Below are 21,887 nucleotides of genomic sequence, written 5' to 3'. Positions count from 1 at the left end.
GAGACACCGGCACAGGACCATTCAGCATGGCGTGCCCATGTCAGGAAGGGTTCTATGAGCAGAATTGAGGCAGCACAAAGTAAATGCAGGATGCGCAAATTTGGAGTATCCACCCCAAATATTCACATGGACTATCTGTGCCCAACCTGTGGTAGAACATTCTGTCCTCATATTAGTCTGATCAGCCACAGTTCTATACATTGAAACTTCACTTTATTGTGTTGATGTCATTTTGATCATCTTCAAGAATGAAATACAACAACCAAACAACCACATCTTGTTCAGCCATTCCCCAATTGATGGGCAATCCCTCAATTTCCAGTTCTTGACCAACATTTATGAAAAGGTTTATAGGGGTTCTCCTTTTTGTTCATGTCAGTCCTTTTCCCAGTTTTATGGTCTCTTTGGGATAAAGCCCTAAAAGTGATATTACTGGGTCAAAGGGAGGAAGTTCTCAATACTTACAACTTCATGATAGTTGAATAGGCTTTCTCCTGAGCAGTAAATACCCCTTCAATGAACATCATCAAGTAACATCCAGATGACTACATGTCATGTATATTGCTGAAGGTGATTATTTTTCAGGTGTAGGTTTTATTAAATTGCCTTTGGGGACCTTTTCAAAACTGAGAGTTAATAATTCTGTGCTACTGATGGGGAATCCACTAGGAAATTAAACATTTACTCCTATAGAATTTTTCTTGCTTCATCTTTGTTGTACATGGAAGCAATATATTTATTTGTTTCTTTGTTTGTTTATTTATATGGTCTAAATACTTAATTCACTGAATACTTAGTTCAATATATGAACTAGTGCTGACCAATAATGCAATAGGCTCCCCTATAAGAAAGCAAAAACCTCATCACTATGGGCATTCACTTAAGAGAGTTACTGTTGAAAACATCAAAGTTTCATTTTAAAGTTGAACTAGTTAACTACCCTAAAGTTCATTTTAAATCTCAGATTTTACAATAATATTGTTCTAAACTATAGGAAATTGATATTATACTATATCATTTGATCACTAATATTAGTTTGCAAGCCATCATTTTCCCTATTTTGTCAAACCCCAACTATCAGCCTACCTCAAAAGGAGACCTCTCTCAATCTGAACTCAGGCTTGGTTGAGGAATGTTATCACTCCTAGCCCCCATGGCATCTGTACGTTTACCAGTTTAAATTGTGAGCCTAGCTTTTATTTACCCCCATAAAAAGCGAACCAGTTTGGGTTAGGCCCTCCCCAAGGGAGGAGCCTTTTTTCTTTGCTTTTCCTCATCAAAGTTTAGGGTGACTTGTTCCCTAAGGGGAAGGCCAAATTGGTAGGGAGGGTGGGACCTTATTGAGATGGGTTTTATTTCTTTGACCAAGACTTCTGGAGACAACTAGCATCTCATAAAGTAAGTAGCATTGCTTAAGAATCAGGGGGGATATAATCAGCCACATTTGAAGGTCAGGCTACTTCCCCAGCTCCAGATCAATCTTATCATTTGAGGATTAATCCTGTCCTGTCTCTCTCCACCCCCTAATTTTGAAGTAATTGGGAAGAAGTGTGAACTCTTAATGTACCTCATCATTAAAACATCTACCAAATCAGGGTTGCCTTGCCTTTGGCAGGGGACATCCAAATGATATACTATCAGGACAATTTAGAAAAAAAGGCACACCTAGGTTTACAAGGATCAGTTAGCTCTCATTCTGTTTCTTTGATTATTGAGATAAGTCACTGGACCAATAGCCTAGTTATTGTTTGTTGTTGTACAGTTGTATTTCAGTTGTGTTTGACCATTCTTGACCCCATTTGTTATTTTTTTTGGCAAAGATATTGGAATAGTTGCCATTTTTTTTTTCTCATTTTATAGATGAGCAAACAGGCAAACAGATGAAGCTACCTACCCAGGCTCACACAGCTAGTAGGTATCTCAAGACAGATTTGAACTCCTCAAGATGAGCCCTTCTGACTCCAGACCCTGCATGCTATCCACTCAACCACCTAACTGCCTAACCAGTATTGCTAGCCTAACCAGTAAATTGATCACACTCAAGTCACTGCCTTTTGCTGAGATGTCAGTGTGACCTATTTACCACCAGTTTCCACGTTGCTGTTAACAAATGACGTCTTGCTCTGGAGAATACTGCACTTTAGCATCACTTTAATTTGCTACAGAACTAACAGGATGCTTCTGGAAATTTCATTATAAATTATATTTATCCTTTTGAATTGCACTTGATTCTCAGTGTCATAGACTTTTAGAAAAGGGGCTCCAACTTCCTCATTTTTCAGTGAAGAGATAATACCTGCCAATATTAAATGAGTTGCCTGAAGTGACAGCCAAGCCAAAACTAGAAACCAATTCTCCTGTTTCCATTTTCCAGTATAGTATTCTTCCAACAGAAACTGTGCATACTTTTACACAAATCTATAGTTCTGCTTATAAACACTTTGCAATTGATTTTCTCACAGATTTGTTAATAAAATTTGTAGTGTTTAGAATGTCCTCCATAGAACTAAAAAGCAAATTTATATAACTCAAAATGAATGCAGAAATTTTATTTCAAGTTCAGAAATAGAATAATTGGCATAAATATGGATTTATGTAATATACTGTGTGAGCAGAAAAAAAAACACTCCATTGAATTGAATTTTAACCTAAGGAGAAATATCTTTTTTTTTTTATTCTAGCAAACCTGAAACACTTTGAGAAATCTTGAAACCATTTTAAAATTTAGATTAAGAATGTAAATGTTGTACATCTGAAGTTTTGGTTTCTTTATTTGAATTTCTTTGAAATATCAAATATACTGAGAAGAAGTAACAATTACTTTCGGAGAAAAATATATTTAAAAACTCCAAGAACAATAATAACTGAAACTACATATACAAAATCATGTAAAAAAGTTATTACTAAACGCCCACATAATAAATGGTAAAAAAGGTAAAAGGCAGCTTCAAAATACTCATTATTTTTCAGATCAAGTTTTGATGCACTGTTTTAAAAACAGAGGACCCTTTACTTCTCTGCATATAAATACTATCTTCATCATTATTGTTAAATATATAAAGATAAAATGTAATCTTACAAAATTAGTGTATGAGATAATCCTAACAATAGAGATAGTCACTGATAAGGGTCTTTAATCATTTTTTTTTTCTTACTACTGTCCTACTAATCACAAAAATGATAAAATCAATAGCAAAACAACTTGGAATTCTAACTTTGTTAATGTACTTGAATTTCAGGGAAACAAAGTTTTCATAGTTCCTCACTTGTGAGACACCATCAAATATGTTTATAATAATAAAAATTAAATTGTAACCTTGGCTCCAAATTTTTAAAAAATAGTATTTCTCTTTTTGATTTCTCATTTAACCAAGTCTGCATGCATTTAATTTAAGTTTATTTTAAATTTAAAGATTTTGGCAGGCAAAGTCTATCATGTTTTCCCTTATTAGCAATGGTATAAGATTTTTAAGGTGAGTAATTGACGGAGTAAGGGGACAGTGAAGTGCTTCTAGAACACAGAAAAGAGCAATTGTAACTGGAACATCTCTGTGTTTCACCTTTGTTCCTAATTTGCTTTAAGGAAACTTATTCTAACCAGAGGAGTTAACTAGTCATAGATAAATTATATGATTATAATAGGGAAAAGCAATACAAAACACTTATCACAGACTAATCTAACTTTCATAAATAATGAAGAATTGTGGCACTAAATTTTTACAATGTTATTAAAATAATACCAAGGAGCAAAAGGGAGATAAGATGGAAGAAAAAAGGCAGGGATTCAATTTAACTCTCCCAAATTTCTCTCCAAACAAGGTTATGAATGAATTCTGGAGAGGCAGAACCAACAAAAGCACATGGTGAAACAATTTTCCAGTTCAGAACAATTTACAGGGTCAGCAGAAAAGCCTCTCTCTCTGGGGTGACAGTGGAGCACAGGGCATTTCAGCATAGTTTGGACTGGGCAAGCCAGCAATAAGCCTTCAGGTCTAAATGGTCCAGCTTCCTCAGTTACCAGAGCTCTCAGCCCACAGACAGTAAGGGGGTTAGACAACTGGTCAGGAAGAGATTATCAGGGAACCTTTGCTGGCACTGGGTGCACAATTCCATTCTGCTTCTCTCTGTGTGCCCATTTTGTCACTTTCCATAGTTTATTTCTTGGAAAGATAAAATATTGTAAAATAGTTATAATTCTGCATTTGAAAATGTGTTCTTTTTAATAAATACAGAAAATAAAAGGAGTGAGGTAATGGACGAATTTAGATAAAAAATAAATTTCATCTCCATTAATTGAGAAAGCATTCAAAGCATTTCTTAAAAATGATGATTCAAAGCCCTTATTTTCGTGTACGAAGGATGGTATTCACATGATTGCATCAAGTGTCTATTTCTTAAATACATATATAATTTAGAAACAATCCCTGGATCTTGATCCTTCCCCCCCCAATCAACTCTTGATGACCTTCTTTCCAAATCAGTTCGTAATTAGCAACTTTCTATTTTTTTCTATTTCTATTTTTTCCGTATATTTATGTGTACATATTATCTTTGCTCTTTGAAAGAGATCTTTTGGGGTAGAGTGACTGTTTAGTTCACTAATACAATTCCTAACACATAGTAGAAATTTAATAAAAGTTTGATTGTTTGATTCTGTAGTAGGAACTATAAGCCAAAAAAAAAAAAAAAAACCTTCAATCTCTTTATGTCATTCAGTCTAACATTTTTGATGTTCATTTTAATGCATATTTTGTTAATGTACCGCCAGTATAATTCTAGATAAATCCACATTTTAAACTGATTCCAAAAGGATTTTCTACCAGACTTTTTTCCCCTTCATCTCCATTTTTAGTGTTCAGTATAATTAAACAAAGTTTTACTTTACTGTGATAGCTTGGAGAATTTTTGAGAATTCAAGTTAACTTTCTCTGCTTCCTTTTTGCATATTACTTAGCTTCACTGAATTGGGCCTATGTACTACTGCTGTCAGTTTAATAGATTGCTGACATTGTGTGACAACTTGAAATTCACAAATCTAAAGTGGAATGGGATCAAATGAAAGATGAGTCTTGAGACTATTTGTTGACAGAATTGGGCCAATCTGTAAATGAATCTGATCTGTTTTCAAAAGTATTGAATTGATGTCTTATCAGAATTAGGTCATTAGGGGAAAAGTCAAATCATTACTGATTCTGACACTTGTATTCTTTAGTTATTCTGAGAGTATGTAAAGAGGGAATTTATAAAAGGAAGTCATTCTCTAGGCTTTGAATTGGGAACATTTAAGAGTTATTCAAATATGTGAAAACAGAGTATGAGTTATAGTGGCATGATTAAAGTACAAAATGAGTGTTATATAGCTAAGCAAGGTCATGATAAAAATGTTCAGAAGATAATCTGCTCTAGTTCTATTAAACTCATGGGTATTTGGAGCTCTGTCAAAGTGTATATTTTATCTGCAAGATTATGCAGAATATCAGGCATAATGATAACTTGTTCATTTATTCATTCATTGACTTATAAAGTACATTCACTTGTTAATCATATCTGGAAATAATGAGCCTGACTCTACAATCACAGATGAAGGGTAGAGAGTGAACATATATGAATCCACAGAGGGCTAGTCTCATTAGGTTTCAGTTGGAGAGTTCTTTTTGCCTTTGTATTATACAGCTCCTTTCATGTGGGATCCCTAAGCCAATGAGTTCTCTCTCTCTCTCTCTTCCTCTCTCTCTCTCTCTCTCTCTCTCTCTCTCTCTCTCTTCCTCCCTATAAATTCATCAACATAGAAACCTATTCTCTAAAAAGAAATACTCACAATTGTATATGTGTAGGAGTGAATGTTTTATGGCACATCATAAGTGCTCAATAAATATTTGTTGAATTCATGATAAAAATTTCATTTTTATCATGCCACTCTGTTGTTTTCATTTAGGTCTAAAAGAAGAGCACACAGATGGAAAGTGGAAGAAAAACCTTCATACTTTAAGGAAAAGAAGAGTATTTAATCTCTGAGTCAATATACCTCTGCGGAATCAACTCACAATAGATAGATACTTTGAGTCAGGTATTTTAACCTTGGAAACTTACAAAGTATGATTCTCTAAATTACCTATTTTTCTTAGACTCAGATGTTCTCTGTATCAGTAGTTACTAATGATTTCCCAATACATTAGAAATTGTTTAATGATGGTCATGTCTATATCTGGCAGTTGCACTGGATAGTGGAAAGCCCATCCATTCATTTTGTCCAGTTGCACAATCAATTTCTGTTGCCTCAGACAAATTGATCAGAAAGTCATCGCATCAATTGTTAAGATGGGTGCTATGAACTCACATAGTGCAATCGGTTCATTTGCTGCATGTGAATATGGCTTATAAAGCTTTCTGAGACATATCTTGATGTGGCAACTCTATTCTGAAAGTCATTTAAACAAGTACCAGAAATTGGTTTTAGTTCTCCCAAAAGTTGTCATATATCTTCATCAAGGAATCTACTGATGTACTTTCTGATACAGTATAGCTTGTTTAAAATACCCTGCTTTGTCTATTTATTTTTATACCTCATTTTGAATGAAATAAATTAACTTTCCTGTAAGCAATCATTGGTAGAGAAATAACATTGGGAAGCATATTGGAAATTAACATAATTATATCAAGAGTCCCCTAGTGGTCAGATGCATTAGTTCTCAAATTATATTATGCATATGCAAATCCTGTAGTTCTGATTGAGGCCATTTTTCATTGGTATCAGGAACCACAAGGCACTGCTGCTTGAAATTTTTATGGAAGAACTTGACTTAATGTTAGAGATTTAATTCAGAAGTTTATCTTAATTGTATGGATGCTTTTAGCTGGTATACTTTATTCCTTCTCTCTTCTGTAAGCCAGTAAAAGGAACCAAGAAGTGTTCAGATAGAGTCTAGACGTTAAAGGAAACAAGACTGAACTGTGTCATGCCATACCAAGGGAGTAGATAACTTGTAAAATAAGGATTCTTACCTTGAATTCTTGGAAAGATATGTTTTTTCAGGGTGGGGGAGGCAGGCGCTTAGATGCAAAAGAATACATCTCATTTATTTACCACTAACTGTAATTAACCTTTTTCATTTATGACTTTTTAAAAAGACAATATGAGTTCTCAGGTGTACATAAATTTCACCACACTGCCAAAAGGTTGTTGACATACAGAAATGAAGAATAAGAACACATAATGTAGAAGAAATTGAAGGTCAAAATGCTGAAATATTCTGTAGAGTTCTTGCTCTACAGAAATAAGAAAAAAAAAAGACTGTGTCCAGTGAAGTTGTAGAAGCATCTAGAAATCAGATTCCAAGCTTTTAAAATAAAGCAAGGTGGAAAGGAAACTGATTTCATGAGAATAGATTATTTTTCTAGAATTAATATTTCAGTGAAATGTGGGCACAGATTTATAGTTATATTCAGATGACTTACCTTCCCTAGAATATTCAATTGCATTGAGTAGAATCGGCTATTAACGGTCAAAATCTAATGGAAAATAGAAATATTTATTTGCAAATTAATTAATACAACATTAGAAAATTGGACTGGGGACATAAACTTTGGTTAGGCCTAACAGCAAGGGGTTTCTTGCCCACATGTGAACTTCATCATGTTTTTACATGATTTTGTGACTATGACATGGACAAAGAACTGAATCACATTGGGCATACCAAATTTTACATTAATATCAAGTATGATTTCAGATATCAATGCATTTTCATCCCTTTTTCCACCAAGTTCTGATTAATTCATTTTAATGAATTAAAATTCTATTTAATTCATTTTCCCCTACTATGGATATTATTTATGAGTTTGGAAAAAAAAAAAAAAAGAAAATGAGAGAAGGTATAACCCCAGTGAAAATTATAGGTATAATGCATATGCAAGGTCTTTTCATCTCTAAGTAACTACTGTATTGATCTAATTATATTCCATCTTGAAACTATGTTTTAATATAACACATACCCTTAAACTTACAATTTTTCCAAAGGGATATATTTATATTAATAATATATATGTGTTGAAAAATATATATTGGTTTATGTACGCAGTGAAAATGTGTGTATGTAAATTATATACATGTGGAATTAAAATGTTTTATATTACTTTTAATTCATCTAAATATTAATTTTATCATCATTAATCTCTAATTTCTTATCTTGTGTTGATTTGATATTTTTTAAATGTATACCATTTAGTATAACTAATATGTTATTATGCATTTAAATGATCTACATAATAATAATGTTATAAAAATATAACTATATGTGATATATTTTATTATATAAACAAATATAATTATAAATAAAAATAAATAAGAGAAGTTCAAATTTAAACCTGAATCTGAATTCACAAGTATCATCATCTGTTTTCTCTAACTCCAATCTTATTAGATTTCATGACATTAAAATATATGAAAAATAACTTTATGTTTTGCTTGCATACTTTGAAGATGATGATAGTCACTGCTGTGATCATCTGCATTATTTTTACCCATGATGAGTTTAATAAAATTTTCTCTTGATCTTTCAAATATATGTTAACTATATTACTTTAAGTCAATCTTTATTTTATATTAAGTAGAATACTACAGACTTTTATGCAACATTCCACCACACTTTGATATCATATTAAATCCACTTAATTTACTCTACAAAGTCAAAAATTTCTTCAACTACCCTAATGTTAAACTAATTCCTCAACTACCCTATGCTGATTATTTTTGCCAACAATTGTTCAGAAATGCCAACTTTTGTTATAAAAATAGAAGAAAACCCTCATAAATCTCTTTTTAGGAGTATCCATAGAGTTGTCATAACCTCAACAATAAAGATTTTTATCAGCTACTCAAACCAAAAATTGGGTGTCTTTTTCTTCCTAATCAATTCCTGAATGTTATTATTTGCAATATCCCTCAGATTGGCCCAATTTTTCACACTAATTGTCCCTAGTTACCTTTAATCTGTTTTAACTCTCATCCATATCACTCTAATGAATAGCTAAGTGGTGTAGGAATAAGAGTGATTAACTTGGAATTGGGAGGATCTGAGTATGTTTCTAGCTTCAAACACTTCCCAGGTGCCACCCCAACTCTTTCACTTAATCTCTCTCATTCTTCATCTGTAAAGTGGAAATAATAATTTCACCTGTTTCTCAGGTTTCTAAAGTGTCATGGAAGTGTTATCTTTTATTATAAACCCTTGTCAGAGTGTTAGACTATGGAGAAAAGCAAAGATAGTAGAGTAAAAACAAGGATCACCTTAGCTCTCCCAAGTTCTCTCTCTCTCTCTCTCTCTCTCTCTCTCTCTCTCTCTCTCTCTCTCTCTCTCTCTCTCTTTCTCACACACACACACACACACACACACACACACACACACCATTAAAATTATGCCTCTCAATGAATTCTGAAGTGGTAGAACCAACAAAAGGATGGGGTGAAACAATTTTTAAGTCAGGATAACTTACAAATCCACAATTTAGACCTGTCTTCCTGTGATGAGAGTGGAACACAAACCAGTAAAGGCTACCCCAAGCAAGGTAACACTGAGGTCCTGAAATGTGATGTAAGCCAGCAGTGAGGCCCTACAAGTGCGCACATGCCAGCAGAGGTTCCCAGCCCAAGAACAAGCCAGTAGTGTCATCACAGGCCCAGGAAGAAGCCAGCAGCGAGGTCCCATACAAGTCAGAGGCAGGGCTCTAGGCCTCTGCACCAGGCAGCCAATAGCATACCACACTAAGCACAAGCCAGAAGCAGGTCTTGAAATTGATGGAATTGATAGTAGTAGCTTCAGGAGATCTCAGCCCACAGATGGTAAGTGGATTGGACAACTGGTCAGAAAGAAATTGCAGAAGAACCTTTGCTGGCACTGGATGAAGGATGTTGTAGTGCCCATACATGTTTCTGGGTCTTATTTTCAGCAAGAGAAGGAGGACAAATAGGTACAGAACAGGTCAAGCACAGAAAAGAGTGTTTGTGATTATTTAAAGCACAGAGCATAGATTTTCAACTCCTGAAAGAGATCCCAAAACGAAAAATGCAGGAATATTATAGACAAATTCCAGAGCTCCCAAGTAAAGGAGAAAATATTGCAAGATACCACATACACGCACACATATATACATTCATATACAGAGAGTATATATGTGTACATACATATATCTATATATCCATACATATGCACTTATGTATGTATATATACACACATATAATGGAGCCACAGTCAGGATAAATAGTATTTAGTAATTTCTATATGAAAGGTTTGCAATAGGACATTCTGGAAGGCACAAGAGCTAGAGTTACAACCAAGAATGCCCTAACTAGTGAAACTAAGTAAAACGCTTCAGGGGCGAAATGGGATATTTAATAGAATTGAGGACTTCCAAATTTTCCTGATAAAAAAGAGCTGATTGAAAAATTGACATTCAAACACAAGACTCAAGTGAGATATAAATAAATAAACAGGAAAGAGAAATCATAAGTGATTTAAGGTTAAACTGTTTACATACTACATGGGAAGACATTATTTGTAACTCCTAAGATATTTTTCTTTATTGGAGCAGTTAGAAAAAATGTATACGTAAGGAGGGCATAGGTATCAGAAATGATCACCAAAAAAATTAAATTAAATTAGTGGAAGAGAAAAAAGACATGAACTGAGAGAAGGGAGAAGTACAATAGGATAAATTATCTCATATAAAAGTAATATGAAAAAAACTTTTATAATGGAGGGCAAGATGGGGAACAGCAGAGAAAGCTTGAACCTTACTCTCTTTGAAATTGGCTCAAAGAGGGAATAATGTACACACTTAGTGAGAATAGTAGGAGGGAAGGAGGAAAAAAGAAAGTGGAGTTCAGATAAAAGAAGGCAGTGAGTAGGTGGCAGTGAGAAACAAAAGCGATTTTTAAAGAGGGATGGGGTGAGAGACAGACAGAAAGATATGGACAGACACAGAGAGAGAGAGAGAGAGACAGAGACAGAGAGAGACAGAGACAGACAGAGACAGAGAAAGAGAAATACCAATGAAAAGTGAGCAATCAACAGTTTCAAAGACTACATATTTGTCTGGTTATGGAGGCAAGACCACAGGATCACAGATTTAAAATATAATTTTATGATTTCTGATCAGTAAATGTTCGATTTGTATACTTATTTTACACATTTAGGTACCTGGGGTCACATAAAAATTTCTCCTGCAGAAAGGGGTCTCTAGAGGAAAAAGTTGAAGAAACTCTTCATTATACTACTTATCCTGTGCCTTACAGTATCACCCAGGCAATATTCATAGCCCTGAAGGCAACTATGAATATGCCAACCTAGTTCAGAATTGGAAAGTATTACAGACTCTCCACATAGAAGGCAGAAGAATAACATTTATTCAGACACCAGCAAGCCAGATCCATCATAGTAGCCAAGAAGTCAATACACATTAGCACTACTGGGGACAAAGACATTTCCAAGCCTCCTCCCTACCCCTCACTGGGGCCTTCCAACAAACAAACATGAGCACAGCCTAGCTGTGCCTGCTTGTATGCATCTTCTGTCTCTCTCTATCTGTGCTCTAACAGCTCTCAATAACTAGGTTACATGGAACTATTAGTGAATGGCAAAGATCTTCCTATTTAAATTAGTATTACATTTACCAATCAAATTACCAAAACTGTATTATGGAACTGGAGAAAATAATAACTACATTCATCTAGAAGAAAATCACAATGTAAAAATATCACGGGAATAAATGAAAAAAAATGTAAAGAAAGGTGATCTACTGAGACCAGATATCAAGCTGTTTTATAAAGCAGTAATCATTAAACAATTTTCTACTGGTCAACAAATAGAATGCTGGACCAGTGGAATAGATTAGGTTATGTTCACAACAGAGTAGTAAATGACCATCATGATCTAATGTTCGATAATCCCAAATATCTAAGATTTTGGAGCAAGAATTCACTATTTGACAAAAATGTCTGGGAAAACAGAAAAGCAATTTGGCGGAAGTCAGGTATAGATGAATATCTCATATTGTATACCAAGAAAAGGTTAAAATGGATAAATGATTTAGAAATAAGGGGTGACATCATAAGCAAATTAAAGAGCATAAAACTTTATCTATCAGATCTATGAAAAAGGGAAGAATTTATGATCAAACAAGAGATAAAGAGCATTACTAGATGTACAATGGACAATTTTGATTATATTAAAGTTTAAAAGTTTTTGCACAAACAAAACCAATATAATCAAGATTAGAAGGAAAGCACAAAACTGGAGAATAATTTTTTTACAAATGTCTCTAATGAAGGCATCATTTCTCAGACATACAGAGAACTGAATCAAATTTATAAGAATTTAAGTCATTTCCTAATTGATAAATGGTTAATGGATATAAACAGGCACTCCCATTGAAGATGATCTCCCTCAGATATGGAAACTGGAGCTGAAGATGATGTAGTGTTCCTTCTCTGATCTTGATCTAATGCTTCAGGATCAACAAGAGGGAAAGTGACAACTAGGAAGTCCTATGATTTAGTGGCAGGAACCTATTCAAGGATAAGTATCTTGGAGAAGATTAGAAGGAAAGCACAAAACTGGAAAATAATTTTTTACAAATATCTCTAATGAAGGCATCATTTCTCAGACATACAGAGAACTGAATCAAGTTTATAAGAATTTAAGTCATTTCCTAATTGATAAATGGTTAATGGATATAAACAGGCACTTTTCAGATGAAGGAATCAGTTACCTACATTTTTGTAAAAAATACTTTAAATCATTATTGATTAGAGAAATGTAAATTAAAACAACTGTAGTATTGCCTCACACTTCTCAGCTTAAGAGGACAGAAAAGAAAAATGATAATTTTTGGAGGGATGTGTAAAAATTGGCATACTACTGTACTGTTGGTGAAATTGAGAACTTGTCCAACTGTTCTGCAGAACAATTTGGAACTCTGCCCAAAGGCCTATAAAAATATGCATACCCTTTGACCTACTAGTGCCACTCTTAGGTCTGTATCCAAAAGAGATTTTTAAAAAGCAGAAGGACCTATTTTTAAAAAATATTTACAGCAGCTCTTTTTTGTGGTTGCAAAGAATTGAATATTGAAGAGATGCCCATCAGTAAGGGATATGGCTAAACAAGTTGTAGTATATGATTACAATGGAAGAATATTGTGCTATAAGAAATTCATGCATTTCTAATAAAGCTGCCCCAGCCCCAACATTCTAACTTCATTATAAACCCCACTGACAAGCAGACACACTGTACCTACCTAGGCTCTCCACCAATGTCCTAACTTCTTCATCACTGACTCACTGCTCAATGGTGCAAGAGATGTGTCCCTGAACTCTTGGTTCCCACAGAAATAGCAGGCATATCTATATGATGGGATCTCAGCTACTGCTCCCAGACCCATTCCCACAGAAACAGGTGTTTTCTGGTATGCAATCACAATCACATGATCCATTTAACCCAAGACAGGACTACAATACCTAACTATCCTTCCTAACCAGACAGGGCCACAATAGCTAGCCAATCAGAGAGCAGCCCCACCAGGATGCCCAAGCAAGATCCCAAAACTTTCCCTAAGTAGGTATCTGCACAGTCATAGTAAAGAAATGACCTAGAGTATACTTATGATGTGGAGAGGCTTATTTTAATATCATTATCATACATAGGTATCTCCCAATGGTTTTTCTATATGCATTGTGGATAATTACATATGCAGTTCCACTATGGCTGGGACCTCTTCCCTATTACTTAATACCCTGTCAAATCCATCCTGCCTTTTTAATGTTCATAATTTCTGTTTTGTAATTTCATCTTTACCCTATAAAAGTCCATCTTGCTTTCTCTGAAGTTGCTGGTTCCTTTTGGAACTTAGTCCACTTCATGAGAGGCATCAATCTCAATAAATGCCTATAGAGGTGGTCTAACTGCATTCTTTGATCCTGTTCCACCACAACACATCATGAAACGCCAACAGTTTTTGATGCCTGAGATTTTAAACTACAACAAAATGATGAGTAGCATGGTTTCAGAAATATCTGAAAATCCATGAACTAATGCAGAACTTAGTGAGAAGAATCAGGAGAATATTATGCACAATAATAGTAATATTGTATGATGGTCAACTGGGAATGATTTATCTGTTTTCAGCAATTTTGTCATCGAAGACAATTCCAAAAGACTCACGAAAAATTCTATCTACCTCCAGAGGAAGAATGAATGATGTTTGAATGCAGATCAAATCATGATGTTTTTCACTTTATTTCTTAGAGTATTTTTTTTGACTTTATTTTCTTTTACAACATGATTACTATGGAAATATGTTTCTCATGATTGAACATGTACAGCCTACATAAAATTGCTTGCTATCCCAGGGAAGGGTGAGGGCAGAGAGAAAGGGAGAGGATTTTGTACTCAAAATTACACAAAAAAGTTATATTTTTTTACATATTATTGAAAATATTATTTGAAAAATAGAGCATACCTGCTAGAAGGAGAAAATACTTTCCTCTGCAAGCGTGCCACAGACATAAATGACGGATGATAAGCCAGACACATTTGATGAGTTAAAAATCACCATTTCCATTCATTGCAGAAGTGAAGGCTATAGAGAAAATGGCATGCAATACGAATCTGGAGGAAGCAAGATGTAGAGACATAAGGTAGAGCAAAAGTACCAAAGAAGACAATTCAATTTTGACAGAGTTTTGTCAACTGAGACTCCCATTGAAGATGATCTCCCTCAGATATGGAAACTGGAGCTGAAGATGATGTAATGTTCCTTCTCTGATCTTGATCTAATGCTTTAGGATCAACAAAAGGGAAAGTGACAACTAGGGAGTCCTATGATTTTGTGACAGGAAGCTATTCAAGGATAAGTATCTTGCAGAAGCATTTTACGCAAGTTAGTGCAAGAATTCAATTCTTCATTTTCCTCCCACTGTGTATTATTTTTGTATATCATCATCCAAGTTTCACCTTTTTGGTTGTGATTCCTAAAGAAGTATGTCTTCTTTATGTGTAAGGACAGCAGTGAAGGAATCCAATTCAAAGGTTCTCCCCTGTTCTGTGTTTGGTTGTGAGCAATGGAGGATACAAGAATATGTTCTGAGAGTTTAGAACTCCCAGTGGAGTAACTGGGGACAAATTATGGTCCACATATTATTGTAATTAAGCACCTATCATATTAACCTTCCTCTATCTCTACTTCCAAGAAACTATGGAGAGGAAAAAAAGAGGTAGACAATCTGATTCAATCTCTTTATTTCTAGTAATGCATATATAGACCACATATGTTCAAAGGATTCTCATCCCAAGTCTCATTCTCATACCCAGAGCAAGTTTATATCTCTGCCTCTAGTTTCTAGGTGTATCCCTTCAAAATCAGGAGTTGTATTCTAATGCTTCCATTGAATTTCCTGCAAATATATCCCCCTATCCTCTTTGAAATCAATTAAGTAGTCAGCCTTAACTAGCTTTTAGAAAGGTGTATTTCCTAAGAGACTATAGTTAGAATTGTTTATACAAAACATCACCCCAAATGTCTGTGACACATACTTACACAAGTACATAAAGAGTCCAGGGGAAAATGGTCTCAAACTTAGACCATACATATTTCTTGGTTGATAGAATTTCTCTCCTTTTTATGGGGTACTCAAGAATTTCTCCTTAAGCATTACTTATCTGTGTTCTATCTCCTGATGTGAATGTAGCAACCAACTGCCATTTCTTCAGGGAGTTATAATATGAGGGGAAAGAAAAAAAATCCACTGGAGCCTCCAAACCTCAACATGTCTTCCTCTGTCCAAAGTGCAGAAGAGAGGAGATTTATCATCAAAATCACCATGTGAAAAGGCTTTCAAATACTTTTCACACTTTGTCTAAGGTCTGGTATTAGTTCCAGAAGTTTTCACATATTATATATGAACTAAAATGTTGTCAGGTTCATAGAAACACTTGTTTCTCTAAACTATTTTCAGACTGATCATATAAATTCACAACCAAGAACTAAACTCAAATACCAGTCATACTAATTTACTGAATATGTCACTTTGAGTAAATCATTTAATTTTCTTAGGACTTAATCACCATATTTGTTAAACATGTATATGGAATCACATGATTTATAAGGTCCTCTAAACGTCCATATATCTCTAAATTCTACAATTTATGTTATGTTCTTGTGGTCACAGATAGGTTAGACTAGAGACTGATGGTGTTCAGTTGGTGTAAGTCATGGGACAGGTTAGACTAGAGACACTGATGATGGTTAGTTGTCTTGGGTAATGTGACAAATAGGAGGGTGTACAATGGCAACCCTACAACTTTCATGGGCCATCTGAAATCCTTTGGTGGGCCACAAGCCCCCACAGTCCCTATATTGTGTAGGCCTCATTTAGCTAATTTATTCTCTTTTAAAAATGCCATTTAATATAGGTGGAGCCAAGATGGTGGAGTAAAAGCTGGAACTTCCTTGAGTTCTCCCCCAAAGCCCTCCAAATATTTGTAAAGATAACTCTAAACAAACTCTAGAGCTACAAAACCTACAAAATAACAGAGTGAATCAAATCCGCAGCCCAAGACAACCTAGAAAGTGAACAGGAAGGGTTTTTTGCCCTAGTCAGAGAATGGGGCACAGTCTGAAGTGGGCTATCCCAGCACAGACTAGCCAGATCAGGCCTCAGGGGACTGAATCATTGGCAGCAGTGTCAGTTTCCAGACTTCTTAACCCACATATGCCAAAAAGGTCAATAGGAAAACTTTGTCTTTCTCTGTCATTTTTGAAAGAGGTTGAAAGAGGAACACAAACTCTGCCCAGGTCCAGCCACAGGGGGAGGTGCTGGTGGTGGTGGTGGCAGCAGCAGCAACAGCAATAGCAGCAATACTGGCAGAGGCTGCTTCTGGAGCTCTGGACCCACAGATAGTGAGGGATTGAGCAGTTGATACAAAATCCCTAAAGCCTGGGACTGTATGCCCACCCTGAAGCCCACCTTTACTGGAAGCAGAGTCCTACCTTGACAAAGTAAGAAAGTCAACTATTTGGTTGGGAAGATGAGTAAACATTGTAAAATAACTCAGACTATAAAATCTTACTTTGGTGACAAGGAAGATCAGGGCATACAAACAGAGGAGGAAAGCAGAGTCAAAGCTTCCACATCAAAAGCTTCCAAGAGGAATATGAATTGGTGATACTAGAAAATAAGTAAAATCCAGTCAATAGCTTGCTAAAGGAACCCTCCCAAAATACCAAAGAAAATAACACCTTAGAAACAGACTAACCCAAATGGTAAAAGAAGTCCAAGCCAATGATGAGAAGAATGCCTTAAAAAGCAGAACTGAACAAATGGAAAAGGAAGTCCAAAAGCTCACTGAAGAAAATAATTCCTTCAAAATTAGAGTGGAAAAAATGGAAGCTAATAACTTTGTGAGAAATCAAGAAATTATAAAACAGGACCAAAAGAGTGGGGGAAAAAACGAAGAAAACATGAAATATCTCATTGGAAAAACCACTGACCTGAAAAATAGATCCAGAAGACATAATTTAAAAATTATTGAACTACCTGAAAGCCATGATCAAAAAAAGAGTTTAGATATAATCTTTCAAGAAACTGTAAAAATTACCAAAGATTGCCTTGATATTCTAGAACCAGAGAGTAAAGTACAAATGGATGCTAAAAGGAAAACTCCTAGGAATATTGTAGCCACATTTCAGAGTTACCAGGTTAAGGAGAAAATATTGCAAGCAGCCAGAAAGAAACAATTCAAGTATTGAGGAAATACAAATAGGATAACACAAGGTCTAGCAGCTTCTACATTAAAGGATCATAGGGATAGGGATATAATAATCTGGAGGTCAAAGGAACTAAGATTAAAACCAAGAATGACCTACCCAGAAAAACTGAGTATAATTTCTTCAAGGGAAAAATGGTCATTCTATGAAATAGAGGGATTTCAAGTATTCTTGATGGAAAGACCAGAGTTGAATTGACTTTTGAATTTGACTTTCAAATACAAGAATCAAGAGAAGCGTGAAAAGGCAAACAGGAAAGAGAAATCATAAGAAACTTATTAAAGTGGAACTATTTACATTTCAACATGGAAAGATGATATTTTTAACTCATAAGACCTTTCTCAGTATTAGGGGAGTTAGAGGACACAGGTAGATAGAAATGATAAATAGCTAGATAGCTAGATAGCAAGATAGCTAGATAGCTAGATAGCTAGAGAGCTAGATAGATAGATAGATAGATAGATAGATAGATAGATAGATAGATAGATAGATAGATAGATAGATAGATGGATGGATGGATGGATGGATGGATGGATGGATGGATGGATGGATGGATGGATGGCACAGGGTGAGTTGAAAGGATGACATCAAAAAATAAAATTGAGGGGTGAGAGAGGAATATATTGGGAGAAGGAGAAAGGAAGAGATAGAATGGAGTGAATTACTTCATATAAAAGAGGCAAGAAAAAAATTTTACAATGGAGGAGAAGAGGAGGGAGGTGAGAAGGAATGAGTGAATCTTATTCTCATCAGATTTGGCTTATGGAGAGAATAATATACACACTCAATTGAATATCTTACCCTATAGGAAAGGAAGGATGAAGGGGAAAGAGGGTGGGGGATGGTAGAAGGGAGGGCAGACTGGGGAAGGGGATAGTTAGAAGTAAATACTTCAGAAAAGGGACAGGGTCAAAGGAGAAAATAGAATAATTAGGGAGCAGGATAGGCTCGGGGGAAATATAGTTAGTCTTTCACAACATAACTATAATGAAGGTGTTTTGAATAACAACACATGTGTAACCTATACTAAATTGCTTGCCTTCTCAATGGGGATAGGTAGGGAGGAATAAAAGGGAGAGAATTTGGAACTCAAAGTTTTAAAAATGAATATCAAAAATTGTTTTTATATGCAACTGGGAAATAACATATGCAGGCAATGGAGTATAGGAATCTATCTTGCCCTTCTAGAAAGTAAAGAGGAAGGGGAAAAGAAGAGGGTTTATAAAAGGGAGGGCAGCCTGAGGGAAGGAGTAATCAGAATTCATGTTATCTTGGAGTGGGGAGGCAGGGGAAAGATGGAGAGAAACTCAAAATCTTGTGGAAAGAAATGCTGAAAACAAGAAATAAATAAATTTAAATCTTAAAAAAAGAAATATATCCAATGAGTGAAAAATATAAAATGCCATTTAATACAAGAGGTGAGGCTGAAGGGTAATCACAGGCTACTTAGAGGTGCAGCTTTGCAAACAGTATCTGTAGGAAATTATTTATGCATTATGAGGCAAAATGTAGAGTTCTAGCAAGGTAAAGAAATGTACGAAGGGGAAAAAAGCTGTACTGGTTTATGATGAGATTGAAATTTTAAAACCTCTATGTAGACATATTTGAAAGGATTAGAACAAAGTAATTTGAAAAAATGTTTGATGAATATGAAATGTTACATTTGCCAGGAATGCAAGACTGAAAACATTGAAAAAGATAAACCTGAAGGGTAGAATAAAGAAAACTCTTCAATCTGACTGTGTTATAAATGTGACCATCAGAGTTGTGGCATAGATTCTCAAGAACAGCATTCACTGAAGCATTGCTTCAATTCAAACCCCATTATTTGGTGCTTAGTTTGTATACCTGAAGGGTGCGATGTTACTTGTGTAAAGAGGAAGTCCAATATAGCAGCTTGACTTGATTGGGTCAGCTAAGGGATCATATTAGAAATCAAATCAATGCTCAGACTCCAAGACCAGCATCACAAGATCAATGAAAAACTGAAACTGAAAACAAAGAATTAGAAAAAGACAGCAAAAATGAATGGGAGAGAAAAAGGAAAACATGACTAAAGATGATTGAGTTCTACATTCAAGTGACTATGAAAGGATTCAGTAATTTGGGGAATACATGTTTCTTTAATGCAGTTATGTAGAATTTGTTACAGATTGTAGTACTAAGAGAACTATTAAAAGAAGTAAAAATGTCTGAACAGGAGTGGGAAGTGAACTACTTCATTTATCCCTAACAGAACCTCTAGCAATAGACTTTGAACCTCTAGGTCCTCTTTCTTCAGCCATGTGCCAATTTCTTAATTAGATAAATGAAACCAAAAGGGGAATTGTAACACCTGAAAAGCTAGTTTCACAGAACAGTGTGATTTAAAATTTCTCAACAGCAAGATAGTCAGGGACAACTTTGGTGTCAACTGGATGGGATGAGAGCAGAAGAAATCCAAAGAGCAAGTACCAGTATTTTAAAACATTTGGCAATTCCACTGAAAAATTAGATGCAGAACTTGAACAGAAATAAAAGTGCACAAATATAGGGATTTTAAATGATAGTTATCCTGTTGGGACAAAGATCTATGTAGTTGTAAATGAAGTTTAAGAAATTGCTTTTTGTCCTTAGCAAACACGGAAGCTATGAATAATGAGAAATGTTCAATCTATCATTGTTTATATGTTTACTAGTCATGAGAAACTCCAAGGTTCAAGTAAACTGCTATGTGATGTTTTTTGCACAGAGGCAGCATAATGGACCAAAGACAGATATTAAAGATCAAAAGAAACAGGTTTACTACACTAATGCCAAAAAGCAAATCCTGATTTTTCTGGCTTCTCCAATTCTAACTGTTTTTTTTTTTTTTAAAGAGATTTCAACAGGCTGATCTTAATCTGTGCAAAGCTAATAAGCACATAAAATTCCAGATGTGATAGATTTGGCATTTTTTTTTTGGTACTATAAAATGTAAGAACATTGCTGAAGGAAATACAAAACTGTATTCTTTATATGGAGTTGTTGAACACTATGAGGAGGGCGCATTATACTATGTGAAGGCAAGATTTTCAAATTTCTTAGTAATCTGGTTTTTGATGGAACTAGTCCACAAGACCTTGAAAATGAATCAATGAAGGAGAAGTGGTTTCATAATAGTGATACATATGTATAAGCTATGCCTGCTACTGAGGTTCTATATTCATGAGCTTACCTCCTATTTTATGAGTGAATTAGTTAATCAGAAAAAGAATTCCACCCCAAATGTTTGTTTGGTTTTTAATTTAAAAATGAAGATACAACAAAAGACAACTTGAATCATGTCCACATAAATTTGAATATCCTGTAAAAGATCATGTGTCCTGGAATGCTGCAGGGAAAATGCTAAAGAGAATCACAAGTGGCAAATATTTTGTTTCTGTGTGGGTGAAAGGGAAAATAAAGATACGATCTATTGGTTCAATAATTTTTAAATGTCTTTTAAATCAATATAATGGATTATGCATTACTTGTTAGAATTTGTTAGAATTTGAGAAATGTTTGAAGAAATACCATAAAATGTCCTAATTAAGAGGAGACCTTTTTTGTTACTTCCCAGGAAATTCTTTATTTTTAAACTGAAGTTGCAGTGTTAAACCTCTCTGATAGTATCCAAGATTTAAAAAGAATACATATGCATATGTAACATATATCATATAGTATATATGGTAGAGTAAGAATTTATGTAATATATAATACATACATACACATACATATTTACTAAGTTGAATTGCTATATACAATTTATGAAAAATACTTCTAAACTGATATGATTCCATTAAAAACAATAAAAGGAAAAAAAATTTCATGATCCAATATACTGTCCTCTTTTTTTCTCTTTGAACCCTCATTCCCTCTTCCTTAACTTTTAAAGCATTCCCTTTTCCTACCACATAATTTTAATGTTATTACCTTTCAGATATGTCTAACTGGAAATCCAATACATATCTTAAACTCAATGTATCTAAAACAGAATTCTTCTTCTTTCCCCCAAAGCCTTATAGCTTCCTGTCTACCCCATTACTCTAGAGAAAGGCACCATTTTCCCA

At 34.7% G+C, this 21,887-nt stretch overlaps 2 pseudogenes; both read left to right on the top strand.

Moving 5' to 3' along the window:
* LOC140512352 (ubiquitin carboxyl-terminal hydrolase 16-like) overlaps window positions 1-20,334 on the top strand; it is a 135,560-nt pseudogene extending 115,226 nt beyond the window's left edge.
* A 12-nt stretch (window positions 20,335-20,346) lies between these two features.
* LOC140512351 (ubiquitin carboxyl-terminal hydrolase 16 pseudogene) lies at window positions 20,347-21,031 on the top strand (annotated as a pseudogene).
* Window positions 21,032-21,887: the final 856 nt, after the last annotated feature.

This window comes from Notamacropus eugenii, chromosome 6 (genome assembly GCF_028372415.1).
Source record: "Notamacropus eugenii isolate mMacEug1 chromosome 6, mMacEug1.pri_v2, whole genome shotgun sequence".
Classification (NCBI taxonomy): domain Eukaryota; kingdom Metazoa; phylum Chordata; class Mammalia; order Diprotodontia; family Macropodidae; genus Notamacropus; species Notamacropus eugenii.
The sequence above is the reverse complement of the archived record's forward strand: the minus strand, read 5'-3'. Positions and strand labels throughout refer to the sequence as shown.